Source organism: Echinops telfairi, unplaced genomic scaffold, assembly GCF_000313985.2.
Source record: "Echinops telfairi isolate 266 unplaced genomic scaffold, ASM31398v2 ScPeMD7_3533;HRSCAF=4204_0, whole genome shotgun sequence".
NCBI classification, from domain to species: domain Eukaryota; kingdom Metazoa; phylum Chordata; class Mammalia; order Afrosoricida; family Tenrecidae; genus Echinops; species Echinops telfairi.
This window is the reverse complement of record NW_022107431.1, coordinates 98027357-98034716: the sequence shown is the minus strand read 5'-3', so window position 1 is coordinate 98034716 and position 7360 is coordinate 98027357. Positions and strand designations below refer to the sequence as shown.

At 39.4% G+C, this 7360-nt stretch overlaps 1 pseudogene; it reads left to right on the top strand.

Moving 5' to 3' along the window:
* The window catches only part of LOC101641148, a 12317-nt pseudogene extending 7014 nt beyond the window's left edge, over nucleotides 1-5303 (top strand).
* The last annotated feature ends 2057 nt before the right edge of the window (nucleotides 5304-7360 follow it).

Here is a 7360-nt window from a genome sequence, read left to right as displayed (position 1 = left end):
CGAAGCGCGAAGTGGCGAGGGTTCACTGTATGTATGGATTGTGATAAGAATTGTATGAACCCCCAATAAAATGAATAAAAACAATAATAATCAAAAGAAGAAGAAAAAGAAAATGATGATGGCAACAAATATACAAATGAGCTTGACACAATGGATGTACATATGGATTGTGATAAGAATTTTATGAACCCCCAATAAAATGATTAAAAACAATTATAATAATCAAAAGAAGAAGAAAAAGAAAATGGTGATGGCAACAAATATACAAATGTGCTTGACACAGTAGATGTATGTATGGATTGTGATAAGAGTTGTGTGAGCCCCCAATAAAAGTATTTATTATTAAAAAATAATAATTTTTTTTAAAACAGAAAAGAAAGAAAAGATCAAAGTGGATATCAGAAGAGACTCTGAAACTTGCTCTCAATCTTAGACTCTTCCCTTAATTTTATAGTAGCTAAAGTAAATGTAAGAAATGATAAAGTCAAAGAGCTGAATAGAAAATTTCAAAGGGCAGCTTGAGAAGACAAAGCTACGCATTATAATGTGCAAAAACTTACAATGAGAAAACCAAAAGGGAAGGACATACTCAGCATAGCTAAAACTAACAGAATTCAAGTAAAACTTCAGGCCTTGTGTTAAACCAGGTTGACTAGCGAAACAAATCAAGAGACACTCATATATGTATAAAAAAGCATTTTTTATTAAGATGTAATCATGCATCCATAAAACATCCCAGCTTAGTCACCTCAATCCATAAATCCAATACCAGCCTTTCTTCAGACGCATGCAATGGTGCGGAGTTCAGGAGTATCACAGGCCAGTGGGTGCGGAGTTGTGTGGATCCATTGATGGTTGCCACATCCCAGGGCTCCCACAGGTCTCAGCGTGGCTGGTCGACAGGACGGTGAAGGCAGAGAGAGAGAAGGACTGGCCTCCAGAGAGCCATTTATCTCCATTGCACCTCCAAAGCAGGTCATCAAGCTGCAACATGATTGACAGGCTAACCTCCACCCATATCTTCTTACAGGTGCATGTTGGGACAAAAAACCCTATTACAATCCTTGAGTTGCAATCTTGAAAGGTTTTATGGGTAAAATATTGAATGATTCAGGAAGCATCAAGAGAAGATCAAGAGAATACACAGTCACTGTACCAAAAAGAACAAGTAGACAAGCCATCATTTCAGGAGGTAGCATATGAGCAAGAACCAAAGTTGCTGAATGTGTTAGCATAATGAATTTATAGAATACCAATTGAAATGTTTCAACAGCCTGATGAAGCACTGGAAGCACTCACCCGTCTGTGAAAGGAACTGTAGAAGACAGTTACTTAGCCAACTGACTGGCAGAGATCCATATTTCTGCCCATTCCAAAGAAAGATGAACCAACAGAATGTTCAAACTATAAAACAATATCATTAATATGATATACAAGTAAATTTTTGCTTAACATCATCCACCAACAATTACAGCTCTACATTGACAGGAAACTGCTAGAAGTTCAGGCCAGATTCAGAAGAGAACTTGGAAGAAGAGATATCATTTCTGATGTCAGATAGATGTTGGATGAAAGAAGAGAATACTAGAAAGATGTTTACTTGTATTTATTGACTATCTGCCAAGGCATTTGACTTGGAGCATAACAAACTATGGATAACCTTGAGAGGAATGGGGATTCCAGAACCCTTCATTGTGCTTGTGCAGAAACTAGATACAGGTTAAGAGGCAGTTATGCACATGGGATAAGAGAATTCTGCATGGGTTAAAATCAGGAGAGGTGTGTCATGGTTTTATTCTCTCACCATTCTTATTCAATCTGTACGTTGCACAATCCATCAGAGAAGCTGGACTACATGAAAAAGAATGTGGCGTCAGGCTTGGAGGAAGCCTTATTAACAACCTATGATGTGGAGATGGCACAACCTTGCTTGCTAAAAGTGAGGAGGAATTGAAGCACTTGCTGATGAAGATCAAGGATTGTAGCCTTCAGTATGGATTACACCTCAATTTAAAGAAGATAAAAATCATCACAATTGGACAAATAAGTGAAATAATTATAAATGGAGAAGAGGTTGGGGTTGTCAAGGATTTTTATCTTGTTTGTATCCACAATCAATGTTCATGGAAGCAACCATCAAGAGATCAAAAGACATGTTGGATAAGTAAATATGTTGCAGAAAACCTGTTTACAGATTGAAAATTAAGGATTTTACCTTGAGGTGTAAGGTGCTCCTGACCCAATACGTGGTATTTTCAGTGGCCTCATATACATGTGAATGTTGGGCATTGAATAAGGAAGTCCAAAGAAGAATTGTTGTATTTGAATCGTGGAGATGGAGCATATTGAAATTACCATGGACTGCTAAAAGGACACACCAATCTGTCCTTGAGGAAGTGTGGCCAGAGTGTTGTTTACAGACTAGGATGCTGCGACCTCATCTTACGTCCTTTGGACATGTTGTCAGGAGAGACCAATCCCTGGAGAAGGACATCATGTTTGCTAAAGTGGAGGGGCAGTGACAAAAAGGAAGGTTTTGATTGAAATGGATTGACACAATGGCTGTACCAATGGGCTCAAGCATAGGGATAATTGTGAGGATGGTACAGGGAAGTGCAGTGTTTAATTCTATTATGAATAAGGTTGCTATGGATGAGAACCATCTCAATGGCACTTAACAACAATAACAAGTTTACCCATCGGTACTGTGGAAGAAAAGCCTGATGATCTGTTTCCATTAAGATTAGAGTCAAGGACCTACGTACCGGGCCATGCTGCTTATGGCGGCACTGGAGAGGGGGCGCTGAGCTGTTGGGTATGAAGGGTAACAGAAGAGACTTTACCGCCTGAAACTGCTGCTTCCAGTTCAAATCAGGCAAGAAACAAACCTCGTAACAGCCAACAAGACCAAAGAACAGGACACTTCAGTTGAAGACACAACACGGGATCTGAAACAAGGAGTTTGTGCCTACTCAAAAGCTTTGAAAGAGCACTTCCCAATGCTGCTGGTCGTCTTTGCTTTCTTCAGTGCTGTACTGAGATTGCCCGGTGCAGCAGCAGTCTACTCTTTATTAGCTTGATAGATCGTTTTTCTCTCGCTCTTTTTTTAACACTAGCAACTTTCATCCTTTGAAACGTGTGCCATAAAAGAAGAACCAGCCAATACTACTGAAATTGCAATATTTGATTATTGCTGCGAGATGATGTTGCATTTGAAGTATCATCTGACCGGTGGACTGGGAAACCCATTGCAGTTAAACTGGTGAAGATAAAACCAGAAATCCTCCCTGAAGAACTAATGAGTGGACAAGAAGTGTTTTATCTGACCTACACCCCTGAAGATGTTGAAGGAAATGTTCAGCTAGAAACTGGAGATAAAATAAACTTTGTAATTGACAACAATAAATATACTGGTGCTGTAAGTGCTTGTAATATTACACTCTTGGAAAAGAAGCAAGCTCACTGTCAAGGAGAAGTATGTGCCATGAAGGAGGCATTTGGCTTTATTGAAAGAGGTGATGTTGTAAAAGAGACATTCTTTCACTACAGTGAATTTAAGGGTGACCTAGAAGCCTTACAGCCTGGAGATGATGTGGAGTTCACAATCGAGGGCAGAAATGGTAAAGAAGTTGCAACAGATGTCAGACTTTTGCCACAAGGGACAGTTATCTTCAAATATATTAGCATTGGACATTTTGAAGGCACTGTAACCAGTTATTCCAAAAGTACCCAGTAAAAACCAGAATGACCCATTGCCGGGACGCATCGAAGTTGATTTTGTAATTCCTAAAGAACTTCCGTTTGGAGACAAAGATACAAAATCCAAGGTGACCCTGCTGGAAGGTGACCATGTTAGGTCTAATATTTCAACAGACTGATGTGACAAATTAGAACGAGCAGCTAATGTAGAAGTTCTATCCAATGCATTTCAATTCACTCATGAAGCCGGAGAAACGGGTGTAACTGCTGCCACGAGAGATGGTTTGGTTTTATCAGGTGTGTGGATCGTGATGCTCATATGTTCTTCCACTTCCGTGAAATTTTGGATGGGAACCAGCTCCATATTGCCGATGAAGTCGAGTGTACTGTAGTTCCTGATATGCTCTCTGCCCAAAGAAATCATGCTATTAGGATTAAAAACTTCCCAAGGGCACGGTTTCATTCCATTCCCATTCCAGTCATCGTTCTCTGGGCACTGTAGAAAAAGAAGCCACTTTCCCCATGCCAATACCACTAGCCCAAATAAAGGCAAAGAGAGGGAGGCTGAGGATGGCATTATTGCCTATGATGCTTGTGGGGTGAAACTGACCATTGCTTTTCAAGCCAAGGATGTGGAAGGATCTACCTCTCCTCAAATAGGACATAAGGTTGAGTTTAGTATTAGTGACAAACAGAGACCTAGTCAGCAAATTGCAACTTTTAGGTGGTATTTCCAATTCCAAGAGGTTGGGTTACGTGGCAACACTGAAGGATAATTTGGGGTTTATTGAAACAGCCAATCATGCTCAGGAAATCTTTTCCCATTAGAGTGAGTTCTCTGGTGGTGTCGGTAGCCTGGAATTGGGAGACACAGTCGAGTACAGCTTGTCCAAAGGCAAAGGCAACAAAGTCAGTGCAGAGAAAGTGGATAAACCACACTCAGTGAATGGTGTTTCTGAAGAAGATGACCCCACTATCTATTCTGGTCAAGTCCTTCGTCCCCTAAGGAGTGTTGATCCAACACAGACTGAGCACCAAGGAATGATGGAGATTGTGGAAGAAGGGGAGATGAAAGGTGAGGTGTATCCATTTGGCATAGTTGGGGTGGCCAACAAAGGGGAATTCCCGCTGAAAGGGGAGAGTGTCAAGTTCCAGTTGTGTGTTCTGGGCCAGAATGCACAGACTATGGCCTCCAACAGTGGCGTGTGTGAAAGATCAGTTTGGCTTCGTTAACTATGCAATAGGAGACAGCAAGAAGCTCTTTTTCCCTGTGAAGGAAGTTCAGGATGGCATTGAGCTGCAGGCAGGAGATGAAGTGGAGTTCTCGGTGATCCTTAATCAGCGCACTGGCAACTGCAGCGCCTGCGATGTTTGTCGTGTCTGCAAAGGCCCCAAAGCTGTTGCCGCTCCAAGACCTGACCGGTTGGTCAATCGTTTGAAGAGCATCACCCTGGATGATGCTAGTGCTCCTCGCCTCTCGGTTCTTCATCAGCCAAGGGGACCAGATAACTCAATGGGATTTGGTGCCGAAAGAAAGTTCCATCAAGCTGGTGTCATTGACTAATCACATCCACAAAGCACATCATTAATCCACTATGATCAATTTGGGGAGGGGGACTGTTGGTGAAGGGTTCTGAATATCTCCCTCTTCATCCCTCCCAAAATGCGGACTATTTATTCTAATGAGCTATTACACCAGTTTTAACACCTTCCTCGTGTTATGTTTAAAAATAAATAAATTTAAGAAAACCATTTTAAAATTTAAAAAGCTGCAGCCTGGAACACTTAAGGTGGTTCCTTATAGTATCAATTTTAGGAGCTTTATTTGGTGCATTTAATGCAACTGGAAATTGCAAAATCCACTTCGCCTATGTTGTAAGTGACAACTATAGACTGGTACCTTGTTGGTCCTTTGAAATTCTGCACTTGATATTTCGTGTCTACTCTGCCTTCCTACTTCTGGCAAGATGGTCTGCCTTAGCACTCAGTTGCAATGCTTTTTTCCTTTCCTGTTCATGATGCTTTAATTCTGAGGACCAGATGAGGGTAGACTATATTACCTTTTAAAAATTACAAAAATGTATAATAGACAAACCATTTTCTTACATTGATGGCCAAATGTTAAGATGTTATTTGTCAAATCATTTATAATCTTGTTACAGTCCACTTAACGAAGTTTGGTTAGATATCTGTGAAATTATCTTCCAGAGTAGTTTTGTTTCTTTCCCTAGGATGAGGGGGCGGGTAACTTTACTACAATTAGTATGTATGGTGCAGATGCGGTGTGCCAGCAGTGTGATAATTTAAACGTATTTAAACAAAAGCAACAAAGGATGAATGCACAAATGTGCTGCTGCTTAGACCACTGCAGCTTCTAGGACCCAATTTCTTTTATTGATTTAAAAACAAAACAAAAAAATTTAAAAAGTTGTGCCTGAAAAAAAAAAAAAAAGATTAGAGTCGAGGAAATTAATGAATTAATTCTACTTTGTCATGCACAGGGACATCATGAATCAGAATCAGCTTGATGCTGGCCAACAATAATAAAAATACATGGAATTTAGATTTAAATAACCAATTTTCCTCTTCGAACAAGTTCACATCCCCATTATTTCTGAAAGATGAAAATACTGTGACATACTGCTATCCTCAGGTATCAGTAAAATGTCATGTGAGAAATTAAAGACTTTCATCAGTAAAATCAAAAGAAATGTAAACTGCAATTCTTAAAATTTCATTCCAATTGAATATGTTTCCTATCTATGGAGATTTGTTTACTAACAGTTATATTATTTGGCATTTTTAATGTGGTTATTTTAGTGGGATTGTGTTTTTTGTCTATTTTTATGTATGGGTACATTCTAAAATAAACAATTTCAATTTCAATGTAAACAGATGTTTGGCTATTTACAGTGCTTACTACAAAAATTCTAAAAGTAATCTATTTCATCCTCTGTTTAACATAGTACCAACTCCAGCTGTATCTTCATATTCAAAGATCTGATTATTGAATACTTAGACAATATGTTGGATGGCCTTGGGTTTTAAAATCTGTCTAACTCAAACATCTCGGCTTAAAACTTTCTACTTGTATTATTCAGCATATTTTAGCTTTGTTATAATTCATGGAATTGTTGATTGAATTTTCTTTTGATTGTGTGTTTCGGTGCCTGTCTGAATTTTTATATATGGTTATAAGTTTAATTCATATATAAAATTCCACTACTAACAACCAAACTTCTCTTTCATTGCCATTGAGTCAAAGCTGAGGCTGTAACTCTTACCAGTAGAAAACCCATCTTTCTCCCAACCACCAAACTTCCTCCTGCATATATTAAAGAACATGGAGTAGCTCAGAGTTTTAAACCCTCAGGACAGAACATTACCCAGTTTAGTTCTACCAAGCTGTCCCAGCAGCAACGCTGATATTTACGTACCATGTAGTTTAAAAGGTGACAACTAGGCCAAGCCAAGGGTTCACCACATCTGCTGGATCTTGAAGAATTCACCGTCATTTAGTACCATGCTTGATAGGTTTAATTCAACACGACATCCCTTTTGTCTCTATTTTTGTCACTAAGAAAATCTCCTGTGAATATGTCTTATTAGTGACGGGAAGGTCCCTGACCTGCACCTAAGTTACATGAGACCTTCAAAACCC